The sequence below is a fragment of the Triticum urartu genome, chromosome 6 (assembly GCF_003073215.2).
Source record: "Triticum urartu cultivar G1812 chromosome 6, Tu2.1, whole genome shotgun sequence".
NCBI classification, from domain to species: Eukaryota; Viridiplantae; Streptophyta; class Magnoliopsida; order Poales; family Poaceae; genus Triticum; species Triticum urartu.
The window spans coordinates 497,419,745-497,431,401 of NC_053027.1; the positions used below are offsets into that span (position 1 = coordinate 497,419,745).

Here is an 11,657-nt window from a genome sequence, read left to right on the forward strand (position 1 = left end):
GTGTGGAGATGCTCCAAGAACACATTACTAGGAATAGGCTCCCGTTTGGAACCTATCTTTGCTAGGTCATCAGCTGCTTCATTCTTCAGTCAGGGTATGTTATGGAGCTCCAACCCTTCAAATTTCTTCTCTAGCTTCCTTACTGCATTGCAATAACTAGTCATGGTAGGACTCCTGATATACCCCCAAATCTGAGTCGCCGTAGACCATCAGGCGACAGACGCCGAGTGAGATGGCCATACGCAACCCATATAAAAGTGCTTCATACTCAGCTTCATTGTTTGAGGAGTCGAAGTGGATTTGAAGGACATAATTGAGCTTGTCACCTCTTGGAGATACCAGGACCACACCAGCACCGGAACCATTCAACATTTTAGACCCATCAAAGAACATAGTCCAATGTTCCGAGTGAACTTGAGTCGGTTGTTGCTGCTCAATCCACTCGGCGAGGAAATCTGCTATTGCTTGAGACTTGATTGCTTTCTTTGCCTCGAACTTGATATCCGAAGGAAGGAGTTCAATCGCCCACTTGGCCACTCGACCAGTTGCATCCCGATTGTTCAAAATTTCTGATAATGGGGCGTCACTGACGACTGAAACTGGGTGGTTTGAGAAGTAGTGTGCAACTTTCTTCGTGGTCATATAGATCCCATAGATAAGCTTCTGATAATGCGGGTATCTCTGCTTGGATGGAGTCAAGACTTCAGAAATGTAATACACTGGGCGCTGAACTTTGTAGGCTTTGCCTTCTTCTTCTCGCTCGACCGTGAGCACTATACTGACAACTTGTCGAGTGGCTGCAATGTACAGTAGTAGAGGCTCTTTGCTGATTGGAGCAGCAAGCACTGACTGGGTGGAAAGCATGGCTTTGAGCTCTACAAACGCTGCTTCAGCTTCAGGAGTCCACTTGAACTTGTCAGACTTTTTCATTAGTCGGTAAAGAGGCAATGCATTTTCACCGAGACGAGAAATGAATCGGCTCAATGCAGCCAAACAACCAGTAAGCTTTTGAACGTCGTGCACATGCACGGGGTATTTCATTCAAAGGATTGCTCCAACCTTCTCTGGGTTTGCGTCGATTCCTCGTTCAGAAACGAGAAAACCGAGTAACTTTCCACCTGGGACTCCAAATGTGCACTTTGACGGGTTAAGCTTGATATCATATCTTCTCAGATTGGCAAAGGTTTCAGCAAGGTCAGTCAGTAGGTCGGAACCTTTACGCGACTTTACCACGGTGTCATCCATGTATGCTTCCACATTCCGACTGATTTGAGTGAGCAGGCACTTTTGAATCATGCGCATGAATGTGGCACCAGCATTCTTGAGACCAAAAGGCATGGTAACATAGAAGAAACACCCAAATGGGGTGATAAAAGCAGTCTTTATTTCGTCGGGGCCATACAGTCGGATCTGATGGTACCCGGAATATGCGTCCAAAAAGGACAAACGCTCACATCCCGTAGTTGAGTCGACAATTTGGTGGATGCAGGGGAGAGGGAGTGATCTTTCGGGTAGGCCCGATTGATATGTTTGAAATCGATGCACGTACGAAGTGAATCATCCTTTTTGGGGACAATGAAAACATTGGCAAGCCACTCGGAGTGGTATATCTCTCGGATGAACTCAGCTGCCAGAAGCCGAGCCACCTCCTCACCAATTGCCTGCCTCTTCTCCACGGCGGACCGACGGAGATGCTCTTTAGCAGGTTTTGCCTTTGGGTCGACTCGCAAATGGTGCTCAGCTAGTCCTTTGGGTACACGTGGCATGTCAGATGGCTTCCATGTAAAGATGTCCCAGTTCTCACGGAGGAACTGGATGAGCGCTTCTTCCTATTTGTTGTCGAGTGCTGTTGAGATTTGAGTCGGAGCAGCATTGGGATCGGTCGGGTGAATGTGAACTAGTTCTGTTTCACCGGACGACTGAAATGCGGACTCTGAAGAAGCAGGCTTCTTAGCACGTAACAAATCACTCGGATCTGCATTCTTCTGGTATTCTTGCATTTCCACTGCTGCCATCTGCTCATCAGCAATCTTTGAGCCCTTCTGGAGGCACTCTTCTGCTCTCTGCCGATTACCAGTGACTGTGATCACGCCTCTAGGACCAGGCATCTTCAGCTTGAGGTACACGTAACACGGTCGAGCCATGAAACGGGCATATGTGGGTCTGCCCAGAATAGCATGATAGGCACTGTGAAAATCCACAACTTCAAATGTCAACTTTTCCTTGCGATAATTCTTCGAATCACCGAAAACCACATCAAGAGCAATCTGACCGAGTGAATCGGCTTTCTTCCCAGGGATGACACCGTGGAATCGCATATTGCTTTCGCTGAGCTTGGACATCGGAATGCCCATCCCTCAAAGCATTACCATCGTCCATCAAAACCTTGGTCAGTCGAGTGCCCCAACGACTGGATCGACCACCAACGCTTGCCGCCCGGGGGTGGCAACGTGCGCTGGATGGTCGGACTGGTCGAATGTAATAGGAGTCTTTGACCACTTCAAATATGTTGTCATTTTCGGAGCAACCATGTTTACTTCCCTGTTGATGACTTTCAGTCGACTTTTGCTCTCAATATCAGCAAAAATCACCAAAGTGTCATTGACATTAGGGTAACCATCATCCTCCTCTTTGTCTTCATCCTTATCAGATTCCTTTTCTTTTTCATTGGGCTGGCCCTCTCGGAAGCCCTGAATCAGGAGTCGACACTGTCGAGTGGTATGTTTGGGGTAAATCAGGTTTCCCTCTTCATCTTTCTTGGTGTGTATGTGACATGGTAAATCAAGTACATCATTTCCCACTTGATGTTTCACCTTCTTGGGGATCCAAGGACCTTTGGGCTTTCCTTTGAATTTCCCCTGGTTGACAACTGCGGCTTCACCCGGTCCTGCGGGTTCAGCTTTGCGTTTCTGCTTTAGTGTCCTGGGCGACTGGTTTATTCTTGCCACTGCGGAGTCGGTCTTCTTCCTCGCCGTTAGCGTACCGAGTGGCTATTTCCATCATCCGAGCTAGAGACATGTCTCATGTCTGACCAAATTTCAAGTTAAGCTCTCTATACCGAACGCCCTCCTTAAAGGCGCAAACTGCTGAGTGATGTGACACATTCTCCACCGTATGATGAAGGGTGGTCCATCTCTGGATGTAATCCCTCAAAGTTTCGTTCGGTTTCTGAATGCAATGTTGCAACTCAGTTAATCCAGCAGGTCATTTGCAAGTGCCCTCAAACGTTCTGACAAACACTCGAGCCAATTCTTCCCAATTGAAGATACTGCCAGGGGCTAACTGATTCAGCCAAGCTCTAGTCGATCCTTCAAGCATTAGGGGGAGGTGCTTCATGGCTACATCATCATTACCGCCACCGATCTGCACTGCCACTCGGTAGTCCTCCAGCCAAGTGTCGGGCTTTGACTCATCGGTGAACTTACTTACTCCAGTCGCCAACCTAAAGTTGGGAGGGATCTCAGTGGCTCTGATGGCTCTACTGAAACATTCAGGCCCGGAAACATGCACTCCGCTGCTAATCGGGCGATCTCTATCCTGCCCTTCTCTGTGTGCTCGGTTCCTGTCGACCAGACCTTGCACCAAAATTGACCTTGCATCAAATCCGGGTTCTCTTGGGTCGACTAGAAGTCTTCGCTCGTCACCATATGGATGCATGTCATCATATTGCCGGGGCGCGTACGATCCGCCCCTCGGGGGTGGTGTAGGCACTCGACGACGGTCATCACGACCGAGCCGGTGATCATATTGCTCGTGATTCCGACCCAGATACTGCTCTTGACGGTGCCCCCGACCCTCACGCCATAGAGGCAATCTTGGGCTGTGAGCCAACTGGACTGTGTCCGCCACCACGGACCTGCTATGGATCCTATTTCGCGACTGAGAAACTACTGTGTTATGCTCACCGACTGCCCGGAGCAGCGCTCGGATCTGCACCAAACCTCTTCCAGCCTCTGATTGGGACGGCTGAATCGACTCTGCTATGCGGGCTGCAGCTATAAGATTCTGAATCAGAGTGCGGTATACCTGGGGCTCAGGAGGAAACAACTATCGCTGCCGCCGATTGGATTCGGGGACCAATCGACAGGAACGCTCGTTGAGTGAATGCTGAAGGTTCTCTAGACGCATGCGCTCGGCCAAAGTGGCCAAGCACGCGGCCTCTAGGTCCCGAGCCTCAGAAGTCTCCCCCACAATGGGGGTCTAGAGTGCCTCCACGTTGCGGTGATGCAGCTCATCCTTTGCTCCGACGTGATGGCTTGGGGCTCATACTCATCGTGAGCGTACGATGGACCATCCCCATCGCCACTGCCACCGCTGCGGCGATACCCAGGCGGTTTGCGATGAGAGTCGACCATAAGGACCTCCACCGCGGGGTCGCTGCTCCTGCACTCAGAAAGAGTGTCCGCGGAGCCAGTCGACTGGACCATAGAGGGATTCGTCAGGCTCGATTGCCGTGACTTGGGGGGTGGACGACTGACGGGCCAACGCGTGTTTCACCCATCACTGAAGTCGAGAGCAACCGGTCGCTTGCGGCGGCGTACAGCAGGGAGAGAGGATGATGAAGGTGCCGACCGATATTGGGTCGACGGCTGTCGCAGGAGGACGCCACAGGCACTCGGGCGAAAGTGCGCCGCCCCACAGACGGAAAGCCCCTTGACGTCGAGGGGGCCTCCTGGAGCCAGGCAGAGTCGTCGGTAATGAAGAAAAGCGCGCCGAGTCGGATCTCGCGGCCCAAAGCCAAACCGCCACCAGAAACCATGTTGATGGAGATTGAAAAAATGCAACCTCACCGGAAGTCGCTAAGACGCCTGCCCCACGGTGGGCGCCAACTGTCGCGGGAGTAAGTCTGACAGTAAGAATAGGGGGTACGTTGGAGGAGGCAAGGCCCTAGCTATGGTGAGATTGTGCACGCAAGGTTTATGAGTTCAGGCCCTTCTCGGAGGAAGTAACAGCCCTACGTCTCGATGCCCGGAGGCTTGATCGACTGGATTATGCGTGAGAGTTACGGGGGTGCGAACCCTTGTGCCAGTGGAATGGGGTGGCTTATATAGAGTGCGCTAGGACCCCAGCCATCCCACATTACACAGAGTTCAATATACATTAAGACATGGCGTTACTGGTAACGTTAGCTGTAATGGGTTATAAATGATCACTAAGACTACGGAGTGAGTGCCTGACCGTTGCCATCCTGAGTGACTTTAGGTCTTCTGTATTCCAAGTGGTTCCTGGTATGGTCGAGTGACTTCATCCTGGTTGAATGGAATCGAGTTATCCGAGTGGAATAGTTGGTCGAGTGGGTTGCACTCTGAGGTGACTTCATTCGGTATATGCTGTTGTACTTTGAATGCCTTTGACTCTAGGATAGTGACCTTGGGAAGGATATCTAGGTCAGGCTTATTATACTACTACGGGATGCTGCTAACGCGACAATACGATCAGAGACCCTTCGAGAAACTGTGTGTGATGCAATAATTGCAAACGGTGTTGTATGAAAACCGTCAGAAATGATGCAAAATGTTTGTGATAAATGATACATCAAACACGGTTCAGATTATAGTTGCATGTGCGATGAGGGGCATACGGTTAATCTGTACAAACTGTTTGCGATGAGACAGAACAACAGAAACGGGCGGCCATATCAAGGTGTGTGCGATATACGGCATACAGTTCACTCCGATGAACCGTTTGCGATGAGTGAGGTGAACACAAACGATTCGGCGTAACAAGATGTGTGTGATACCCGACAAACAGGTCGGTAATTAGAATTGTGTGCGATCATTATAGACAACCCATACGGTCTTTTTTGCAAATTGTGTACTCGTCAGGGCACACAGTTCAACAAACCAACCTGTTGGCGATAATGTAGAAGATCTCTGTCGAATACATATTACTAACCGTCCGCGATGAGATTGACAGGATAAACAGAGATATATACAGTCTGCTTAATTTAGTCCTTCTTGTTGTTGTTCTTGTTGGATGGCCCCGCGACATCGTCTTGGCGAGGATGCTTCTTGCCGCTGACCGTTGGCTTTTCATCGCCGCCGCCGTCGTCATCGTCGTTGCTGTCATGGTCCTCCTCCTCGTTCGACCATTCCTCCTCATCATCATCTTCGTCCTCCGATGGCTCCTCGTCCGTCTGGTTGTCATCTGACGACTCCCGAGGCGGCGTCCCTTCCATGAACCGGATATAATTGAGGTCTGGGCTCGACGCCGGACTCATGGAAGACGAGCGGGATGATTCCGATGTATACCTATCATCGGGTGCCAGACTGCTGGCTGAACTGTCGTCCTTGCTATCGCTCGACATGGTTGTAAAGTGTGTGCCAGTGTGTAGCGCGGCCTACCGGGGAAGATGAAGATGGTGGACACTTAAGCGGGGTATGCAGAGAAGAGGAACTACCAATTGAAACGGGGATTGAAGCGGGGGTTGACGTATTATCTAACCGCTGATACAATCAACCGCAATTATTTGTACCCAGTCGCTCCAAATTCCCGGGGTTACGCAGGACTCCTATTGGCTATTTGGCTGGTTTCCTTTTTCAGGACAAAAACAGGAACGAGTTTTGGGATTATGCACCGGTACCGGTACGAACGGAGTAGGACAGTTGGCAAGAAATACATTGAGCTCTTCTTATTGATAAAGCCAGTAATAATTGTGACAGCCTGATTTTTGGCCCTTTCTTTTTCTTTTGTTTTCCTGAGTTTTTTGCTTGAGTTTCCTTTTTCCGTGGCTTTGTGGTCTGGAAGCTAAAGAAGATGAGCTCTTCCTTGCTTCCAGAGTGGCTTGTCATACCCAAATCCTTCCTTAGACCCTGTCATTTTCATCCTAGCCCAAATCCCAATATTCTTTTCATTGGGAATATTCCTTTTCTATTAAAGGAATAACTCAAATTGCCCTAGGTTGTGAAGCAATCTTTATTTCCATCACTCCTAAAATTCCCAAATAATTCTCATAATTTTTTTGGGTCATATATTTCTCAAATAGGACAAAATATTTTATTTGTCATGTTTATCATCATGCTCAAATAATTCATTTCCTATTCTGCCCTAAATGGCACATTGTGAAGCAAGTGCTATTTTCCTTTTCCCAATTGACCTCAAACTCCTTGTAGACCTTTGCCTGTCCATATCATTGCCGCATGCCAAAATGCAACCTCATTTGCCTAGTAATTAGTTAATTATGATTTTCCAAAGTTTTTATCCAGTAAGAAGCTTTGTGAAGGAGGTGCAAGCTAGGCATATCCAAATGAGTTGCCATTTTGCATGATCCCTCATATCATCCTATCTTAGCCCTCCACCAAAGTAGAGCTCATGTCATGCCTCCATGTGATATCATTTTCAATTCTTTGATTCTGTTCAGTTTGTGAAGCAAGTATATTTGATCTTGCTCCATTATGGCTGCCAATTTTTTTAGGCCTTCTATTATCCATATAACGTACCTTCGCCCATTTTGGGCATGGTTCATTGAGCCAATATTTCTCTAGAAATTTTCCAAGTTTCTGGACAGAAATGATGCTTGTAAAGCAATTACCATTTTGGATGGTCCATTTGGTATGATATTTTTACAGCATCTTTATATGTCCATATCATGAGGATTTGCCAAGTTGCATCACACTCCATAACTCCATGTGAGTGCATCATCCAAATCAAGTTTCTGGACCAAAAATGCAGTTGCAAAGCAACCCTATTATTTATTGGTCCATTTCTTCTCTAAACCTCCAGGATTTTAGCTCTTCCTTAGATAAACCTCCAAGACAACTCCATTTCTCCCAATCAAGTTTATGTGGATCACCAGTGCACGGCCAAGTTTACTGCAGTAAACTTTAGAGGTTAATTACCATTCAACCAGAGCTCTTTTCATCGTTCTACCACCTCAGTTGTAACCTCTCCTGGAAGGCCTTACCACTAGACAACAATTTCCAGCCCCTTTCTCCCGCTGCATGCATGTGCACGCGGTGACCGCGATAATGGCGTGCCTATACACGCGCTCTGTGTGTAGTGGCCGCGACCAGTGACTGTTTGTGCTGGAGCCCCTCCTCCTCTCGCCGCCTTCGCGCGCGTGAGCGTGTCCAGAAGCTGGACCACATCGTCGCCGTTCCCCTGGACCCCTCTCCCCCTCCGTCCGTTTCCTCACCGACGCCCACCGACGCTCGCCGTCGAGCGCCCACGGGCACACTGTGGCCGACCGAGCTTTAATGGCGCTCGGCTTCTTCCTCTGCTTCTCCTTTGGCCTCCTCCTCCCCGTGAGCTCCCCTCTGTCCCTCCCTCGTCGCCTGCCTCCGAGCCATGCACACGCACACGCGTCCGCGGCGCCGGCCACCCGTCCGCGGCGACGACAGCTCGGCACCTCACCCCGCGCCTACAAAGACCACCCCGAGCCCTCCCGAGCACCTCATCAGCCTCGCCTCACACCCAGCTCCCTCACCGTCCACTCACCCGAGCTCCGGAGCCACCACACCTCGCCCATGCCCGCCGTGTCCACCCTCGGCCTCCTCCTAAATTCGCGGCCACAAGAGCCCTACTGTTCCCCTAGCCACCACCATAGGCTTCCCCGGAGTCCGGCGAACCTCCCTGCCCTCTCAGCCCGTCGCCGGAGCATCTGTTGTCGTCGTCCCCAAGCTTAGTCGCCGCCGCCGTGCTCTCTGTGGCTGCGAGCCGCCATGACCCCGCTCTTCCTCAGTGCCCCCAACCGGTTTAGGCGAGCGCGGCGCTTCCCCCTGGTACCGCCGGCAGCATCTCCCTCGCCGGGGACCACTGGAGTCGCCGGAGCCAGACGCCGGCCGAGCCCAGCCCCACCTCTCCTCTGTTCTTCGTCGGGCGCAAGGAAGAAGCCAGACGAGAAGAGAGAGAGAAGGAGATGGATAAGGCGGGCCCCTCTCGTCAGCCGCACAGCTCCATGGGCCACCACTGCCACGCTGGATAAGTGGAAACGTACTTCGTGGGAGTACGTATTCCTCTTCAGAAAGCTTATTCCTCTTCTGCTCCCGCTGTAAGTGCGCTTTCCCAGTTCTGAAAATGTATTCTCACTTAAGGCGCTTTCTATTTTTCTGTCCAGGCCCTGTTTGAAAATGTTTTCATTACAGATAGGTCCCTGGCAGAAAACACTTCATAACTTTTTGCTCGGAACTCCGATTGAGGTGATTCCAAAGCCCACTTTTTCGTTTCGTCGAGCCCGTTCTCTTGGTATCATTTTCACCATGTGACAACATTCTGAAAATGACCATTTTGCCCTTGCCGTTAACCAGCCCCTTTCGAGAGAGAAGTGTTTCCGGCGAATCTTTCTGCGATCTTTCCGCACAACTTCCCGGTGTTTTCTTCATCCCCAGGCAAGCCAAAATACCCACTTGCATGATATTAATGTAGTAGCCATGGTTTTCAACTTGAATATTTAATAAATGTTTGCTTGTTTAAAATATGGTTATCGTTGTTTCGGTAATGCTTCTGGGTTAGTGCTTACTTTCTTGCTATGTTGTTATGCACCTGGTTGTCATGCCCTGCTAGTTGCTAGTATTTCTTTCATATGCTTATGATTGCTAGTAGTACATGTTGATGTTGGTGATGGCCTTCGGTGCATGACTAACGTCTGTTCCGAGCGCCGTCGTTATGCATGTCCCTTTGCATCCAGTTGGTTAAATGATTGCATGGTAGCATTGTTGATATGTCTTGCATGATATTTATTGTTGATGCTAGTGGTCATTCTAGGTTTCTATGAGTAGTGTTGTACTTGTGATATTCATGCTCGTCATTATACTATGCTCAGTTGGATATGATTCATTGTGGATATGGTGGATAGTTATGTTGCACCCCGTGCTTATGTTGATAACATGTTCATGCATTGTAATTGCATCATGTTATGTTATCATGGCTCAGCATATTGCATTCAAGTTTAACCGGATTAAATTGAACTTGAACAACTGCTGGCTGAGTCATGGTGCCACCATATCGAGCTAACCAGTGCTACCACGCTTACCTTTATGGGAAGGTCCTAACTGGGTCTATTGTCGTGCCTCTCGCCGGTGCCTCCAACGAGGGAAGGTTATGGGCGTGCGTACCCTGGCCCGGTAAGCAGACATAACCTTGTGTGCCCGTTGTTGTTGTTATGGATCTGGTCCCCGTGAGGGACGTTTTGGCCACGACGGTGGTCGTTGTGTCTTTGGTAGACACGGGGCCACCCAGGACTAGCCCAGTTGGGAGTGGGTCGAAGTGTCCGGAAGAGTGTCATGGCAGTAGATCGGTTTTGTCGGAACGTCGTTGGTCCACCTGAATGGGAGTACAAGGCCATGGGTTCCGTAGTGTGGGTACAGTGTGCTAACCTCTGCAGAGTGTATATGAAATCTATCGATAGCCGCGCCCGCGGATAAGGGCCCATTTCATGTCGGTCACACCGTGAGTCAACAGTATTAATAATAACTTGATTAATAACAATCCCGGTTCGATGATGAGATAAGTTGGTTGTGATCGCCAGAAAGATCACCATTTGAGACCAAGTCTTGGTCATGGTTGTGATCGCCGGAATGATCACCCTGGTATCGAGGATACCGAGTTGTTGGATATTCGTGATGTTGTGCGAGAATCGTGGGTAAAGATCAAGCTCCTTGTGGTCATTTGATGATTACTACAGTATTGTTTATACCAAGCTTGATTTGATCCTAAGATGATCGTGTAATGTCCGAGGTTGGTAAGTGATGCATGTGATGGTTACGAGGTAACCTGAACAGAATAAATGATGCATGTAGTGTCATCATGTTGCATGCTAGTATCATCAGATTTATATGTTCTTGCCATGATCATATTGTTCTAGCAGTATTATGTTCATGTTGTTCATGTTATGTTATCCTGATGATCTTATGATAATTCCTGCTTAACCTGTAATTGACATGTTGTTGTTTGTCTTGAATGCTTCTGGTTATTGTGAGCTTGCAAGTACATTCAATGTACTGACCTGGCGTGTCATGCCAGTTTGTAGGTCGTGCCTGGATTGCTTGCTTGTTTGGTGTTGTTCCCGTGTTCACGAGCTAGGATAAACGTTCCAGCCAGAGTCCCTGCGGATTGGAGTCCATCATCGCCATTCGTTGTTCCGCTGCCAGTAGTTGTTCTGCTGCTTCGAGTTGTTATCTTCTTGTATAGAGAAACCGTGGTTGGCGTAGTGTCACCGTGCCGATGTTATTCATTGTAATATCGGAACCCTTGTATTCATATTCGTGTTGTAATAGAGAGCTGGTTTGTTCTATACTAAGCAGTGACATATTCCAGAAGACTTCACCTCGATCTCTGGGCTGGAATATGGGGCGTTCCGGTTTTCTCTGAGCCGGAGTGCCACAATAATCAAACTAGAAAGGAAAAGAAAAAGACAAAGAAAAATATCTGCACGAATCTTCGCATAACACCAATGGCATAGGACCTAGATGTGCATTACTTAGATCACATCTAGATGTGCTTTAGCAATACTGTCAAACAAAACCCCTAATCATCATTGCAAGCAGCGCATAGAACATGGCTAATGCGACAACCACAACTACACATGCTAGTTCCTTCTTGTCTCTTGCTTTCATCTGTTGCCTGTGATTGATTCTTTCTTGCTTCATCATACTAATTGTACATTCCAGATCAGCCAGTTTCTTCTTCAGCTTTACGTTATCTTCTGCGAGCTTGGTGAT

The 11,657-nt window shown here is 48.9% G+C and overlaps 1 long non-coding RNA gene across 1 annotated transcript; it reads left to right on the forward strand.

Moving 5' to 3' along the window:
• Window positions 1-8,094: 8,094 nt before the first annotated feature.
• Window positions 8,095-10,086, forward strand: LOC125512516. The gene is made up of 3 exons (XR_007285403.1): window positions 8,095-8,989; window positions 9,084-9,137; window positions 9,246-10,086. It is a non-coding gene; the product is annotated as an uncharacterized LOC125512516 (long non-coding RNA).
• The last annotated feature ends 1,571 nt before the right edge of the window (window positions 10,087-11,657 follow it).